This window comes from Lactuca saligna, chromosome 4, assembly GCF_052625555.1.
Source record: "Lactuca saligna cultivar CGN05327 chromosome 4, ASM5262555v1, whole genome shotgun sequence".
In the NCBI taxonomy this organism is placed as follows: domain Eukaryota; kingdom Viridiplantae; phylum Streptophyta; class Magnoliopsida; order Asterales; family Asteraceae; genus Lactuca; species Lactuca saligna.
In genome coordinates, this window is record NC_136420.1 from 179,008,221 (window position 1) to 179,025,824 (window position 17,604).

Sequence of the window (17,604 nt, forward strand, 5' to 3'; positions counted from 1 at the left end):
GTTTAGGAAGAGGGGCAAGTTGGGGCCTCGGTTTATAGGACCATTTCGTGTGATTGCGAGGGTAGGCCGGGTAGCCTATCGGTTGGAGTTGCCAGCAGAGTTGGGGCAGATCCACGACACTTTTCATGTGTCGCAGTTGAGGAAGTGTATAGCCGATGAATCGGCAGTGGTTCCATTAGAGGATATTCAGGTGGATGCAAGCCTGAATTATACCGAGAGACCAGTGGCCATCAGAGATCGGAAGATCAAGGTTCTGAGGAATAAGGAGGTACCTCTAGTGTTGGTTCAGTGGCAACACCGGAGGGGATCGGAGATGACCTCGGAGCTAGAGCGTATGATGCAGGAGCAGCATCCAGAGTTGTTTTCAGAGCGAGACTTCGAGGGCGAAGTCTAGTTCTAGTGGGGGAGAATTGTAACAGCCGGATTTTTCAGGTATCTTGTATATTTATGTTTTTGGTGTTTTGAGAGGGGACTCGGTAAGTTGGAGCTCAGACTCGCCGAGTAGGGTCGCGGATCTGGTCACGGGATCGCACCTGGACTCGCCGAGTCCAGGATATGGACTCGGTGAGTCAGTGCTGTGTAATGAAACCCTAATTTCTCGGGTTTGAGACCTATTTAAAGGGCCTTATGGCCGTCATTTGTGCTCACCAATCCCTTGAGTGAAACCCTAATCGAGTGTGAGCATTTGGGAGCAAAGTAGAAGGCCATTATTGATCTTGGAGGTGTCATTTTTGCAAGAAAGGAGAGAACTAGCTAAGGGAAAGCAAGTGGAGCCATTTCTAAGAGTTTGGAGTCCAGAGCATCACTATTGTGGTAATAATTTCGAGTTATCTTCTTCCATGTTGATGTTTATTTAGATTTAGGGTTTGTTGAACCCTTTTGTGGCAAGATCTAGTGCCCCCTTGGTCCCTTATGTGGTTTAAACCATAGATCTGGACCCTTGGAGGTCCAGAGTGTCCCTTTGCCCAAGCTTTTTGGGAATCAATGGAGGTTTTGGATTGGAATCCTTATGCCTTAGGTCAAAACTCTATTTATGAGCCATGGGGTGTGTTATGGGCACCAAGATAGAAGCTTTACGTGATGAATCAGTCTAGGGAGGCTAGATCTATAGATTGTGGAAACATATCTGACCTTAGAAGCAAGTTAAAGTGGTTGCATGGCATGGACTCGCCGAGTCTGTTCATCAGACTCGGCGAGTAGTTTGAAGATTGCCTTGGGTTCGCCCAGTGAGTGGTCCAATCGAGTCATGGGTTGACTCAGTGAGTCAGGGTGAGTTAGAGAGGGACGACAGGTGGACTGAGTCGAACTGGGACTCGCCGAGTTGTTCTTGAGACTCGGCGAGTTGAGTCGAGGTGGCCCCGCGATTCTTCCAGGTGAAACTCATCGAGTGAGGGGGGGGGGATACTCGACGTGTAGGAAGGGAATTTTAGAGAGTTGGTGAAAACGTCTAGACTCGCCGAGTCGCCATAGCGCACTCGCCGAGTCCGGTCAAAGTTGACCGTTGACTGTTGACCGAAGTTGATCTATGTTGACTTCTTAGGGATAGTCAACCTTAGAAGATATAAAGTGTTAACTAGAGACATATGATGTTATAGAAGGATTAGAGCTCGGAGGATCGAACACGAGGGATTTCCAGGATTCGTGAGATACCGAGATACGCGAGGTGAGTCTTCTCACTATACCTTACCTTGAGTAGGTAACCAGAGTTATGTGATAGAGTATTTGTATGCTATGTATGTTATGTGTTGTACTGCATTATTTGTATGTGATTTATGTGGTGCATGTTTATCAGAGCTAGAACCTGAGGGTTCACAGAGTTTGGGTGCACGACCCACAGAGTTATAGCCTCGAGTGGCTATTATGTGTTATATGTGGTATTTTGGGGAATTCACTAAGCTTTGTGCTTACAGTGTTTGATGTTATTGTTTCAGGTACTAGTGACGACCGCGGAAAGGCGCCGACTTGATCCGTACACACACACTCGGAGTTTTTGACATTTTTGATCTTGGGATTTTGTATTGACTTGAATTGGATAATTAATATGGTTGTTTTATGAATATTAATTGAATTGTGTTTTATGAAAATTTGAAAAATTTGTTTTGAAGTTTACGGTGTTACACTCGATCAGATGGAAAAGTACCTAGTCAGATGGAAAGATGTGCAAATCAAACGGGTTGGATCGGACTGGGTCAGACAAAATGTCTGACCTGATCCAGTTAGACGCAAATCAAATAGAACCTTAGTTAATAAACTATTGACATTTATCCATGGAAACTCATAATTCCAATTAAAATTTTATCCATACAATCAATAAAAATAGAGTTTTAATTTTATGCCCTTTTGCAAACAGCAACCAACGCCCATTATTTTTGTTATTTTTCTAATCTTGGATTTTAAACATTTTAGTTGTTTGGATTTTAAACATTTTATTTGGAAACAACGTGATCATAATAGGTTTTATTTTCATTTCATTTTTATTGTTGTTTTAGTTTAATTCTAATTTTATTATATGTTATTAAAATAAAGTATATATAAATAAGAATTATATTAATATTTGAAGAAAATTTAGATAAAAAATCATATACATATGATACCAACAATTTCAGAATCCGTTTAATATTTTTATTGGACTTATTAAGTACCATATCATAAACTTTTTTTTTTTATTAATGCGGTGTAATCTAAATAGTTATGATGGTCATCATTGTTAGAGTGGAAACGATTCGTTTGTAGTTGCAAATGCACAACCAGAAATAAAATAGCAGTTAAGGGCCCACAATTTGAAATAATTGTTCTCGTGATGCGATACTGACGGTAATATTCACCCTAATCAGGCACGATGTTGGCCAACAAAATATTCAGAACAATGTATATCTGAAAAATGATCAAAACTAATGTATCGTGAGAACTATTATTTCAAATCATGGTCTGTGAGCGCTATTTTATTTTTCAATATTATAGTTACTTAGATTACACCATTAGAACATCTTCAATGGAGACTTTTTTTAGAGTTTTTTGAGTGATTCATCACTTATTTTCATTTAACACTGTTGGAGTTGATTGTTTTTTTTTTTTTGTGTATTTATATTGACCAATCAATGTATATTAAGTGGTCAATATAATATAAAACTTTAAACATCTAACCCTTTCTCCTTTTAACATATTTTATTTTTAGCATGTGAATTATATTATAGTTTTAAATGTTTTTCATTTATTTAATTATTTCTATCATAGTTTTTCATTTACTAAATGTTTATATACTAATTTTTATTGATAATCTTAATTTAAAGTAATTCCTATTCAGTTATAATATGTTTAAAAACTATTAATTAAATGAGGAGGTTGTATGAACATTTTAAATAGATAAGGATCAAAGTTAAATTTATAAAAAAAAACTATGAAAAAAGCTTAACCATTTGAAAACCCATTTAATTGACAAAAATATTAAGTGATAGAATAGAATAACCATTGAAGATGCTGTGAATATTAATACAAAGAAGAATTATTTTTAGGTTACAATATGATACTTAATAAATCAAATAAAAACATTTAACTGATTCTCAATGATATCACACGTATATAATTTTTTTAATAGTTTTTGCATTAAATATTAAATATCATTATTATTTATATATACTTTATTTTAATAATATAGAATAAAATTAAAATTAAACTAAAACAAAAAATGGAAATGAAAGTAAATATAAAACAAATTAGAATCACGATGGGAAATCATTCTCAAATAAAATATATAAAATTTAAAATTAGAAATAATGCAAAATTAAAATCAAGGTCGATGAGGGTTATGTTTTCAAAAGGACATAAAAGAAAAAAAAAATTGTAAGCAAAAAAATATTTTTACTTAAAGCATCCATAATGATGAGTTTAATGGAAGAATTGAATAAGATGTCATACCTATTTGTAATTAAATAGATACAACTCCATCAATATGAAATGTTACTTTGGAACTCAATGGATTTGGAGTTCAATGGTCATTGAACTTTTCAATGGGATAAAAATAAATAGAATTGTATGGAATAGTAAATGATGATGTGATATTTTATTTAACTTTATAAAGTTCAATGCATGATGGATGGAACTTTATAGAGTTAGAAAATTTTTAAGAGTAATTAATACCTCCTATTATTAATGATCTATCTCTATGTTTAGTATAAAAGAAACTACTTATATATTTCATGTTTATCGTGAACCACTCTACGAATCTACTTGAGAACTCTCTCCACTCTCTAAAAAAGCCCAGTCATGTCGAGAAATTTCTCAAAAATCCAGTCGATGGCGATATACCATGATCCTAATCGAAATCCACGCCACCACCATAACGCTATTGACGAAGACCAAATCCAAACAGAAGAAGAAGCAGCCTATAACCTGCTACATGAAAAGCTCAACGGCCTTCTTGCAACTCTCCCGAAAGACAAAGGCTGGAGAACCACAAACGTCTTCCTACACAAAGGTTTCTGGTTGAGCCCAGCAGCTCTCAAAAGCTTATTAATGATCCACGAATACTTCCATCCCCGATCTAGTGACATATTCCTGGCGGCTTTCATGAGGTGTGGAACCACCTGGCTGAGAGCCCTCATGTTCGCCACCGCCAACCGCCACCTTTACAAGTTTTACGACCACCCTATTAACCACACAGGATCCCACGATACTTTCCCGTCCCTTGACTCTCAAATTCTTCTGGAATATCCGGTATCTAATTTCGAGCATCTCCCTTCTCCTCGACTGTTCGCCACACACTTTGCTCACAGCTTGCTACCGACCTCAATGACATCACCGTTGTCGCCGTCCAAGTTTGTGTACGTGTGTAGGGATCCCAAAGACGTACTAATTTCAAAGTGGCACTTCATGAGCAAAATCAGGTCGAAGGAAGTTACACCCATCTCGTTTAATGAAGCTTACGAGCTTTTCTGCAATGGGGTCTCCGAGTTCGGACCTTTTTGGGACCATGTGCTGGAGTACTGGAAAGCAAGCCAGGAATCACCTGAGAAGGTCCTGTTCTTAAAGTATGAGGATATCCAGAGGGAACCGTCAGTGGAGCTCAAGAAGTTGGCTGCGTTCATGGGAATGCCCTTCACGGCGGAGGAGGAGAAGGAGGGCGGAGCGGTGGAAGGGATTGTGAAGCTGTGTAGCTTTGAGAATATGAGTAATCTTGAGGTGAATAAGGACGGTGGCGGTGCTCAGAAGTTTGCGCAGGTGGTGGTGGAGAATCGGGATTATTTCAGGAAAGGGACGGTGGGAGATTGGAAAAATTACTTGACAGAGGAGATGAGAGAGCGCATTGATTCAATCACTGAAGCCAAGTTTAAGGGTTCGGGGTTGACGCTGGGTCTTGGGCTCTAATTGGTGGCTGCTAACACCACATGCTCTAGCTATGGTTCACTTTGAATGGATTATGGAAGCTGGAATTATGTTACGCTTCTGCTTTGGTGGTTGTCTCTGTTGTTATCATCTGCTGCTGTTGCGAACGACTTATCTATGAGTATCGTTGAGTACTGATTTCATGGCTATCTTTCTATCAAAAGAATAGGTGCTTTCATCATTACGAATGTTGTTGGAATGTGATGCAAACCATTTGGTGTTCGATGCTTCTCCGAGTGGTCTCATCGGATTCAGTGATTTGGCCCTTCTTGGTTGTCACGCAATTTGCTACTGGGTGTACTGTTGTCTCTTGTTTTGTTGGTGTAGTTTGATCCTGCACATGGTTTGTTGTTTCTTTCTTCTTGTTTCATACTCTGTATTATTAAGCTATCATTGGTCTCTTCTTTTCTTATTTTATATATTTGTTGTTGTATTAAGGTCATCCATAATATATTGAATTCTATAATGGATTGACACATCATTTTCTATATATTCGATACAAGTCTATCAATATTTTCGCTACAATGCATTGAACTCTAGAGAGTTCAATAGAATACTACAAAAACTAATTTATAACATATAATTAAGATTAGAAAACTTTCATTTTTTCCTATTGAAAAGCTCAATAGTCCTTTAACTCAAAATTCATTGAATGATTTATATCTCTTAAATATCTCAGTGTAATGTGACTTCATATCAACACCTATAATATAAATAAACTGAGTGGATCAGGTTGGGAAACTTGATGAGTACATAGAGTTTTCAACCCACAATAATATAATTATTATGTTTAATCATCAAACAGTTAACCCAATTACCCATCCCTATTATCTTCGTTACTCTTAAGGATCTACCCTAAGAATCAACTATTTTTCATTCATTCATTACTAAGGATTATCCTAAGGAATAGGTACGAAGTCCATCGTTGTCAATGACATAGCTATCAAGCACAGCTGCTAGTTCTATCACTTAGGCGCAACTGCCAGAATTGTGACATTCTATATAAGGCGCAACTGTCGATATTGTCCTTCGAGTACAGCTGTTAGGGTTATCTCGTTTATTGATAGTATCATTTTCGAGAGTCCACTCACAATACATGTCAATGGGTTTTTACAGTACACCGGTGAACACATCGAGCCAAGGTCACATCTCACTATAATATAGTTTCATCTATTGAATGACAGCTAGATTTGCCACATCATTCAACCATCTCATTGAACTCATCATTGTGGATGCTATAAAAGAACAAAACCAAGTATGTTATTGATGTCATTATAGTGTTAATAATATGTCATAATTGTAACATCCAGACCCTTGAGATTTTTAACTCCTTAAATTTATATTTCTTGGAGGGATCACAACGTGAGACTTCATGGTTACTTCATAAGTAATTGTTGACCCGTTGACCGTATCTTGATGAGGTCTCACGATGTGAGACATGAGTTCTCACGATGTGACGACTCAAAACCAAAATATTTCGGATATTTAAAGGAATGAGATGTTAGGGTTGCACATCCTCAGCCTCTCTCACCCTCTAAGCCTCCTAGAAACCCTAAATTCGGCTTTCTTGGAGATCTTTGGCTATTCTTGGTGTTTTGCTTGCTTAACGGAGAAGAAAAGAAGAAGAAGAAGTATCTATCACACCCTTGAACCGGACGACGAAAATGTCTGAGGGCTTGTGTGACTATAAATTGAAATATCATCACAGTGAATACATATGAAACATAACACAATCATCACCAAACATTACATAATACAACTGGTATTGTTCGCATCAAGTACACAGTCTTAGATTACATATTCCAAAATGTTAATAATTGTATGATGCTTGACATTACACAAAATAAATCCGCACACTTGAAGATTCTTCTGCTTAACGGTTACCTACGAATACAATTTATATTAAAAACGGTTAACACATATAAATTTTGGTGAGATTATAAACAAGTTAGATTTAAAAAGCTTTGTATTGATAGTATAACCCAGCAAATCCAATATTTTATGTAAAATTTGCTTACAACGTCATGTGATGATCTAATATATATATATATATATATATATATATATATATATATATATATATATATATATATATATATATATATATATATATATATATATATATATATATATATATATATGTGATTTAAAAACATGTGTAAATGAATGAATCCCAAAAGTTTTCCTTGTTTTGTATTTGATGTATGAAAACGAAAGAGAATGATGGTATTTCCCAGAAAATCCGATATTTTCCGATCAATAATAGTATTGTAATATTTTCATTCCCGTATGAATTGTTTGTATCACCAAAATGTATAAATTTGATTTCCCCTGAAACGTATAAATGGTAATGGATCTCTATGTGATTCGTTATAACCATGCATGATAAAATGACTAATTTTCTTGTCCTGGCATTTTTCCAAACGCTGGTTTTGATCAAGATTTTGTCACCATAGACTAGTCGAGTGTAACTATAGCGGACAACTCAGGTGTGAGAGAGTTACCCCCTTTTAGATCTATACACAAAGTCTCGCTCTCCGTTCCTGGAGATTCTGATTATAACTACAAGCTACGGCCAAACACTCAATGGTGTCGGCCGATAATTCTCACTAGCCCCCAATGATTTTCACATGAATATGATTAATTGTTAATGGTGGTTTGATTTTCTAAAACCTGATGATACTTGAATGTGATGAGCACAACCCAACAAACACCCATAAGGGCAGCTGTGGCCCATTAAACATGTATGTTATTTCAAGGATTGATGGCATGCAAATGGGCAGGTTGATGCTTATTAAGCATAGAATGATTCTCTCCGGACATAATTAATCATGCGAATGGGCCACAAAGACCCAATAACATGTAAAAATTAATTCAAGCCAATTGAGCATGTCATTGGGTCACTAAGGCCCAGAAGACATAAATTGACTATTTTGGGTCCAATAAACATGCAAATGGATCACGAATGCCCCATAAGCATGCATAAGAAGTACCATGCCCAATATTGATACCCTTGTGCAATTTTTGTATATTCGATGTGGTATTAGTGTTTTTATATGAAGTATTTTCTTACGGTATTAAGAAAATCAATGTTTGGTCTATAACGATATCAGTGGTTATAAAATATACAAATTTTTAAATCCTTGTAAAAAAAGCTTACATTTTTTTGTCCTTAAATCACTTTTCTTGGCATTTTCGGCCTAATCATAATTTGTATATCAATTTCAGCCCAAAAAATTTTATTTTACATTTACAGCCCTTGTTTGTAAAAACTTTACAGTTTTAGCCCAAATTCCATGAGTTTTACAGTTTACGCCCAAAATCCAAAAACTTTGCATTTTTAGTCCAATTTTAGCAATAAAGTCATTTTCAGCCCCTGAATTCCTTTATTTATGTGTTAGACTCATACTTCAATAAATTTACAATTTCAGCACCAAAACTCGTCATTTTCACAATTTTGGGCCCAAAATCCGTGAAGCCTAAATGTAAGCCCATTAAGCAAAAATTTATATTTTTGGCCCCTTAAGAAGTATTTTTATCATAAAAATCAAATTTTATATAAATAAATACCATTTTTACCCTTATAAAACCGAAAATGTCATCTTTTAACCAAAACTTTGTTATTTTTACAAGGATGATACTTATGCAACCTTTTGCCTTATTTTTCACTTCTTATACTTAAAAGCGATTATATCTTTGAAGTATATTGTTTTAATATGTTTTGTTTATGATGTCTCACACCTTTATGTTATAGATCTTGAAATATAAAAATCATTATCATAACTTTTCACAAGAATAACAAAAGAAATCACATATAACATGCATAAACACATAGATCAATACATAACACTTGTATTCTCGCCCAAAAATAAGTGAAAACCGAAAACAAGGGGGGTATGAACTCATATTGGGGTGATGGATCAGTTTTGATGATGGGATATGAGAAGATGATGTTGCTTTTGGCCTTAGCAAGCTTTCCTTGTGTGGTTTTCGAGTTTAGAGGGTTTCTAAGCGTATGATCACATACAAGTGTTTAGAAGAAGTGTTCTAACTTAAAAATGAAGTTGTTTAGCTTGGATGTGTGATGAATTACCCAAGATTGATGATCATTGGTGAAGATCTTCTTGAAACACATAGAAATCTCAAAAATTTGGATGCAAGGAAGGAGGATGTTCTTGAGTATTTGAGAGAGCTTTCTTGAAAGATTTTAGAGAATGAGGGTGGTGTGAGGGAGCTTGGCCGAGACCCTTAAGAAGAGAGGGAGGAATGGGATTTTTGCATGATGGATAATGAGTTTCTTGATACATGTAATTATCTAGTTATTTGCTAGATAATTATGTGTTGTCATCCCCTTACTTCATCACCCTTTCATAGTTTTTATTAAAAATTTTTGTATATGCATGGGCCGAGAATGGGCTAGGAGGAAAGAGGATGAAGAAATTTGGGCCTTCACTTGGCTTATTTGAATTTATGAAGTCCAAAAGGAAGGTTTTTGGCCCATTGGTCCCTTAAATGTATTTACGGCCCACTTTGACATAGAAGAATGGATTTATGGCCTATTGGGTTTAATTGGAATTGTTATGGCCCAATAAGGCCCATTAAGGGTATCCCAATTTATTTTGGACCCAATATAGCCCAAACTGTTATGTTTCATGAGAGTGTCTCCAGTTAGAGCCCATTTAAGGGTCATAAGCCCAAAATAGTCAAATTATAAGCTTATTGGTCCATTAGGCCCAATAAGGAAATCCTAGTCCATAATGGACTTAAACCATAATTCTTAGGGTTTCCAATCCTATGTTGACTATTTGAAATGTTTTGTATAAAGTTTTAGGCTTTACCATTGGATTTTTCTTGAGCATCATACACATTTTCAAGTTATGGTTACAATTGTTGCCACTGTTAACGCTTACAAAAGTGTAGAATTTCCTATCTAAATTGCTAGTTGTGACATCATCCCCCCGTTAGAGGGAATTTCATCTCGAAATTCTTTTGAAATGAAAGAATAGGTGAGGGTATTTCTACTTTATTTGGTATTTACATTCCCATGTGAATTCTGGTCCATAGCATTCCATCGAACCTTTACAATCAGAATGCAACTTTGCTTCGTACGCTTTACTTTCCTATCCGTAATCTCGATTGGTTCTTCGACGAACAGGAGATTCTCGTTTATCTCAATCACTTCCAAAGGAAAGACTAGGGTTTCATCTGATAGAAACATTTTCGGATTCGAGACATGGAACACGGGGTGTACGTTGCTGAGCTTAGAAGGTAGTTGGAGCTTGTAAACCACTAGACCAATCCGGCCAAGAACCTCGAACGGTCCAGTGTATCATGGGTTCAGTTTTCCCCATTTCCCAAAGCGGATCATTCCTTTCTAGGGAGAGACCTTCAATAACACTTGGCCCCCAACTTGAAATTGTAATGGCTTTCGTTGCTTGTCCGCATAGCTCTTATGTCGATCCCGCAATGCTTGAAGGCGAGCTTTGATTTGGACTATCTTTCTGGTCGTTTCTCATATGATTTCTGGTCCTATGAGAGCACTGGTTGTCGATTTCCCTTTTGCTAGTTCGGTGTCACCCATCTCAACCCAGTATAGAGGACATTTGCATTTACGACCATAAAGGGCCTTGAAAGGGGCAACCTTAATGCTCGTGTGATAGCTGTTATTGTATGAAAATTCAATCAAAGGCATTTGGGTGTCCCATGACTTGCCGAAATTAATCACACAAGTCCGGAGCACATCTTCGAATGTTTGGATGGTTCTCTTGCTTTGGCCATCGGTTGAGGGTGGTAAGAAATGCTCATGTCTAGCTGTGTCCTCATAGCCTTCTGAAGTGACTGTCAAAATCTTGAAGTAAATCCGTTATTACGACCCGATAGAATGGATACTGGGAATTCGTGGAGTTTCACGATCCCTTTGCTATAGATTCTTGTTAAGCTTTCCGTCTTGTTTAATTTCTTTATTGGCAGGAAATGGGCAGATTTGGTTAACCTATCATTGACCATCCAAATAACGCACAATTTGACTCTAAAAACAATAAGCTTCATCTTTTGACTTCGAGAATTTTATTCCATCTACGCAGTGCTTCCTCCGTGATATTCTCCGCCCTTTATGCCGTCAAGGCCGGTCGTAAGTGTTGACAGTGTTTCATTCTTGCTCAGTGAGCATACAGGTATGCAATCAATGAAAATAATGAAAAGGCTGACTCGTAACGGTTGGGAAAATTCAGTTCGTAGGGTCCATGAATACCGTAAGAGCATTAGTTAGACTGAAGGGTATCACAATGAATTTAAAATGGATGTATCGAGTACGAAAAACAGTTTATGGAATGTCCTCCTCTCGGACTCGGAGCTGATGATAACCAGACCTTAGATCTATTTTGGAGAAGTAACTAGCTTCTTGAAGCTGGTCAAATAGATCATCGATTCATGGAAGTGGATAGCGATTCTTGATAGTAAGCTTATTTAGTTCTCTATAATTGACACACATCCTGAAGGATCTGTCTTTCTGCTTAATGAAAAGGATCGGGGCTTCCCCATCGCAAGATGAATCCCTTATTCAGGAGCTCGCTTAGTTGGCTTGATAGTTCCTGCGTTTTCGCGAGATCCAACCTATAGGGTGATTTGGAAATTGGAGTGGATCCTGGTACAAGGTCAATTCAAAATTCAACCTGTCTATAAGTGGGGTATTCCTGGAAGATCCTATGGAAATACACCTTGGAAAGTCGCACGCCACTGGGATATCTCGAATGTTTATTTCTTCTTTGGACTTATCTACAACGTAAGCAAGGAATGTATAGTTCCTCTAGTGTAGGCCTTTCTGTGCTTTGATGAACGAGATAAGACAATGGTTGGCGGCAGGTTTATCTCCATAAATTATTAGGGTTTCATGATTGGGGAGGTGAAGGAAAACGACCTTCTCGCGACACATATTATCAATATGATGGGGCTTAACCAATTCATGCCTATGATCACATCAAAAATCCTAATGTTTATTGGCATCAAATTTATTTGGAAAGAGTGGTTGGTTAGTGTTAACGTGCACCCTACATTGATATCTTTAATTGATTTCGTTTTTCCCCATAGCCATTTCCACCGTGAAGGCTTCATTGGGCTTCGGGGGTTGTTGATTTAGTAAAGGTTTAAGTTTGTTTCTAATGAAGCTTTGCTCAATTCCACTATCGAATGAGATGCATGCATTTATGTTGTTAAGTAGGAACATACCAGCGACAATCGTTAGATATTGAATTGTCTCTCCTTGACCTACAGACATGACTCTTCTTGATCCTTCTGCCCCTGGTTGTTGGCTTTGGGGTAGTTGCGTTTGAAATGAATGGTTCTTCCACACCCATAACAGGTGTGACTGGCCCTAGAATTTGTGTTGTTGTTACTGTTTTTGTGATTGTTGTTGATGTTTGGCTGTTGATTCTGTTGTGGATAAGTTCTATAGTATCTGGCGGTGTGACTCTTTCGGTTGCATCTATTACAATACGACTTCTGGTAGGCTCCCTTATGATGGAAATTGCACTTGTTACATTTTGGAAGGCTTCCTGCATTTGGCCTCGCTGGTGTTGATGTAGTAGGTGTCACAGTTATATTGACAGCAACAACATGTTTCTTTTTTAAGGACCCTTGAGTTGGCTGTCCCTTTCTCTTACCCCCAAATTTTTGCTTTTTGCTCCTATGCTTTTGGTTTGGAGTGCCTTGATAAGCTGTCAATCATTGGTTTTCATGCTTGTTTCTTCAGCTGGAGTCGTCGATGTTATGTCCACCTCTGTTGGTGTTGTTTGCGCTGAGTTGTGCCATAGCAGTGGTTACGGCAGTTGTCACAACAGCTTGGAAAGTAGCAGACTCCATCTGTAGGGTTTGTGTCTCACGGATGTGCTTGTTATTTTTGTGGGATGACATGTTCTGCTGCTTGATGATAAGCAAGATCGAGAGTAACGACAGTTGCTTCTGGTTGTAGTCTATAAATTGCGCGTTTTGTTGTACGATTCACAATGTTTAAATCTACATCCCGATGATGTATTTATAGTAGTAGGTAATCGTAGGTTTGGCACGGACATTAAGTTTTACTCATAGAGTTCATACATTATTTTGGTTTCGAGGTTCTTGAGTATCTTGCAGTTTTGATGGTTGGTTTGTGCACATAAGCGAAATCCCATATTAAAACATATAGCATTTGTACTAGGAATAGCCATTTTAATACAGGAAAATTTTCCTAAAAGGCATATAATACATAGGGAAAATGTATGATCCGATAACATTACGACATAAGGTCGATAGTACATAGGGTAGTGTGCGTTAGAAGAAACACAATATTAGTAGGAGATACAGCTGGTTCCACATATTGTGATACCTATATAGCAAGTAGTAAAGAAAGTCCTATTAGTAGTGATGATGATGAAACTCAAATGTCGAGATGACATATCAGAAGTTCAACCAGTTCATTCGCCTCTTGGGGGATTACCTCTACCCTTTTCTCAACTCGTACATCCCTTTCTTCGGCTTCAAAGAGTTGACGCCTGAGATTGGTTATTTCTTCCTCAAGAGAGTGTATATGGTCCGTATCACTCTTCTGAACCATGCATGGATCTTATAGGGCTTTCGATAGGTGGGGTTCACTACATGCCTCCTCAACATCCTTTCCTTCATCTAACTCCTGGTCAGATTCGCCATATTCATAATTAGTTACCATATACTTTTCCGGTTCCACTTCACGTCCCACCTCCTAACCCATGGCAGGGCCTCCTTCGGGGTTTTCTTCAAGCCCCTCCTCCGGTTCTTCCAATCGACCATTATTTTCCTGGTTGGGGAAATAAGGATCCCTGGAGTGATGAAATCCGGCCAGCGTTTGCACGAAAGTGATGAATGCTAATTCATACTTGATTTTACTCCTATGGAAACTTAGTTATTTATGTTTGGTTTTATAAACCCTCTATGGGTATTCCTAAAAGGGTATCTTTTTATTTCATTGTCCACCACAATCACTCCCGAGTACATCTTAATCATACTTTGGATGAATGTAGTTGATCAGGTTACATTCACCCCTAACACGATTACATAACTATCCAAGCATAATGTAATGTTCAAATCCTCCAAAAACTTTTATTAAGTATTATTATTATGTTGTTATCCTATTATGCACACATAAGTATGAAATTTTTATTTTGTTCAGAGTTATTTAGTCCCATTGTGTTTATAGTTGCATATCATGTATTGTTAGATACGCTAGTTCACTATAAATAATGCTATGATACCAACTTGTCACATCCTCGAACCAGACAGCAGAAATGTCCGAGGGATCATGTGACTATAAATTGAAATATTATCACAATGAATATATATGAAACATAACACGATCATCACCAAACATTACATAATAAAACTGGCATTGTTCACATCAAGTACATTGTCTTAGATTACATATTCCAAAACGTTAATAATTGTATGATGCTTGACATTACACAAAATAAATCCACAAACTTGAAGATTCTTCTGCTTAACGGTTGCCTAAGAATACAAGTTATTTTGAAAATAGTGAACATATATAATGTTGGTGAGTTCATAAGCAAATTTGATTTAAAAAGCTTTGTATCGATAGTATAACCCAGAAAATCCGATATTTTCTGTAAAATTTGCTTACAACATGATGTGATGATCTAATATATATATATATATATATATATATATATATATATATATGTATGTATGTGTGATTTCAAAACATGCGTAAATGAATGAATCCCAAAAGTTTTCCTTGTTTTGTATTTGATGTATGAAAAAGAAAGAGAATGATGGTATTTCCTAGAAAATTCGATATTTTCCGATCTATAATAGTATTTTCACACCCCAAAACCTGAATGGTGGAAATATTCCGGGGCGGAAGACGTCATGTACACTATCACAACAATGCATAATAGTAAACAAGCAACAACATCATTCATTGCATTAATAATATAATTTAATACAAGTGTGTTCCGTATAGTTATATGACAAAAAAAATATCATCAAAATAAGAGACGAGTCTTGAACGTGCTCCATCTTCTCAAAACCTGGCATCGGTACCTGTCTACTGATGACCTGAGAATACAAGTTATTTTTGAAGAGTTTATCAGCTTTAAAGCTGGTGAGTTCATAAGCATTTTAGTGTCATTGTTTGTATGAAAATGTTTATAAGTGTTTGAAGTATAAGTTTGTAAAATTTTGTAGTAAATGTTTGTGTCTCCTAGAAATCCTATATATTTTTTTTACTAAAAGTAGCCTTCTACCAAGGCATCAAATATTTTGTATTTTGTTTCTTGTAAAAGTGTGTATTTTCCCAAGGATGACTATCATTAACAAAATATAGTTTTCACATTACCGTTTATGTAAGAGGATCACAATGTGAATGCAATGAGAAAATAATAAAGTACTGTAGTGTTGTATTATAGTAACTACTGCTGTACTAACTACCTTAAACCAATTGATAATTAAGGTATAATGTGATATAATTGTAACCATATTTGATCGAATTAGTAAAACACGATGCTCAAAGACGTCAAAATGGTATGAAATTCATCACCCGTAGACCTGTAGGTCCCACTGTAGCTAGTAGCAAGGTGTAGGATGGTCAGTCCCATATAGATCTATACACAAATTCACTCTCTCCCTCTAGGAGACTCTGGTTAAAAACGAGCCATAGGAGTGATGCAATGCCCTGAAGTAGTGACTCACATATTATACTATTCATGTATTGTATGTACTAGTGTAATGTATGTTCTCTCTATCTAGTATGTAGTATGTTCTCTTTGTTTCTCATCATAGTACGTTCTCTTGTATAGTGTATAAAATGTATTGTTTCTCGTTATAGTATTCTCTATCTGTTTCTCTTTATAGTATATTCGTTATGTTTCTCATAATAATATATTCTCTTAGTTTCTCATCATAGTATATTTGTATTGTCTCTCATAATAGTATGTACTAACTCATGTATGAACTTACTCTTTGTATGTTTCATTGTACTAGAAATAGTGAGTAGTGACTTCCTAAACTATACCTATTATAGCTTACTAGTAGAGTTGTTTGTATAAATGAATATGGTTGTGCACCTTTGCTACCCAAAGGGATTGAACTGAGATAAAAGCTTTTATGTCTATACATATATACATAATATATAACTAAGGATCAAACGACACTCGGACAAACAACAGGGTACTCTAAGTCCACAACCAAACAAGGAACAGGAAATAAAGTGAGTTATTAGTCCTAAGTCCTTCAAACCTTACTTATATAACTATATATGCATTAGACATGGCTTTGACAACATATCAGTTTGAAAGAGTTAAAAGAAAAGGTTTTGTAACATTCGGAATCCCACGTATATTATTTAATATTTTTTTTATTATGAGTAGGAACTCGGCGAGTTGATGCGTAGACTCGCATAGTAGGGTCGTGATTGTTCATCCGGATTCGCATTGGACTCGGCGAGTCCATGCTGTTTAATGAAACCCTAAATCCTCTGGGGTTGGAGCCTATTTAAGGGTACTCTTAGCCTCCCATTGCGACTACCAGTCCCTTGAGAGCACCCATAGTGATCTATATCGTTTGGAAGGAAGGAGAATCCTTTATTGATCTTTCTTTCCTTGGCTTGGAAAAAAGAAGGTGATCAAGAGCAAGAGGAGGCTGAAGGAGGTGTGATTCAAGTGGTTTCAGAGTCCAAAGATTTCAACTTGAGGTATTCATTCGAACCTTCTTCAGTTTTGGTATTGAACCTAGAGATTAGGTTTTTCTAACCTCTTGTGAGGATGTTTATGTGGAGCAATTGGTCCCCTATCTAGTCTATGCTTGGATCTGGACTCAAAGAGGTTCAGAGACTTCAATCCGGTATGATTTATGGGTCCTTGAGGGGTGATTGGACTTAGGTTGCCATTTTTGGGACTAAATCACCATTTGATGCCATTATGTATGTATATAAGCATCAAGTTTCGAGCTTTACGTGATTATATTGATTGCAAAGGTCAGATTTATGCAATTGAGGAACAAATCTGACCTCAGGAGGTCAAAAGAGACTGTGCATGGCATGTACTCGCCGAGTTGTTCTTAGGACTCGGCGAGTTGAGTCAAAGTAGCCCCGTGATTCATGCCTGGGGACTCATCAAGTAAAGAGAGGGAATCAATGTGTTAATTGGGACTAAGGAGTTAAGTGGAGACAGGTGGACTCGCCGAGTTGCCCAAGTGCAC

The 17,604-nt window shown here is 36.8% G+C and overlaps 1 pseudogene; it reads left to right on the forward strand.

Annotated features, from left to right (window-relative positions):
* Positions 1–4,183: 4,183 nt before the first annotated feature.
* On the forward strand, positions 4,184–5,772 carry LOC145043129 (cytosolic sulfotransferase 12 pseudogene; annotated as a pseudogene).
* The last annotated feature ends 11,832 nt before the right edge of the window (positions 5,773–17,604 follow it).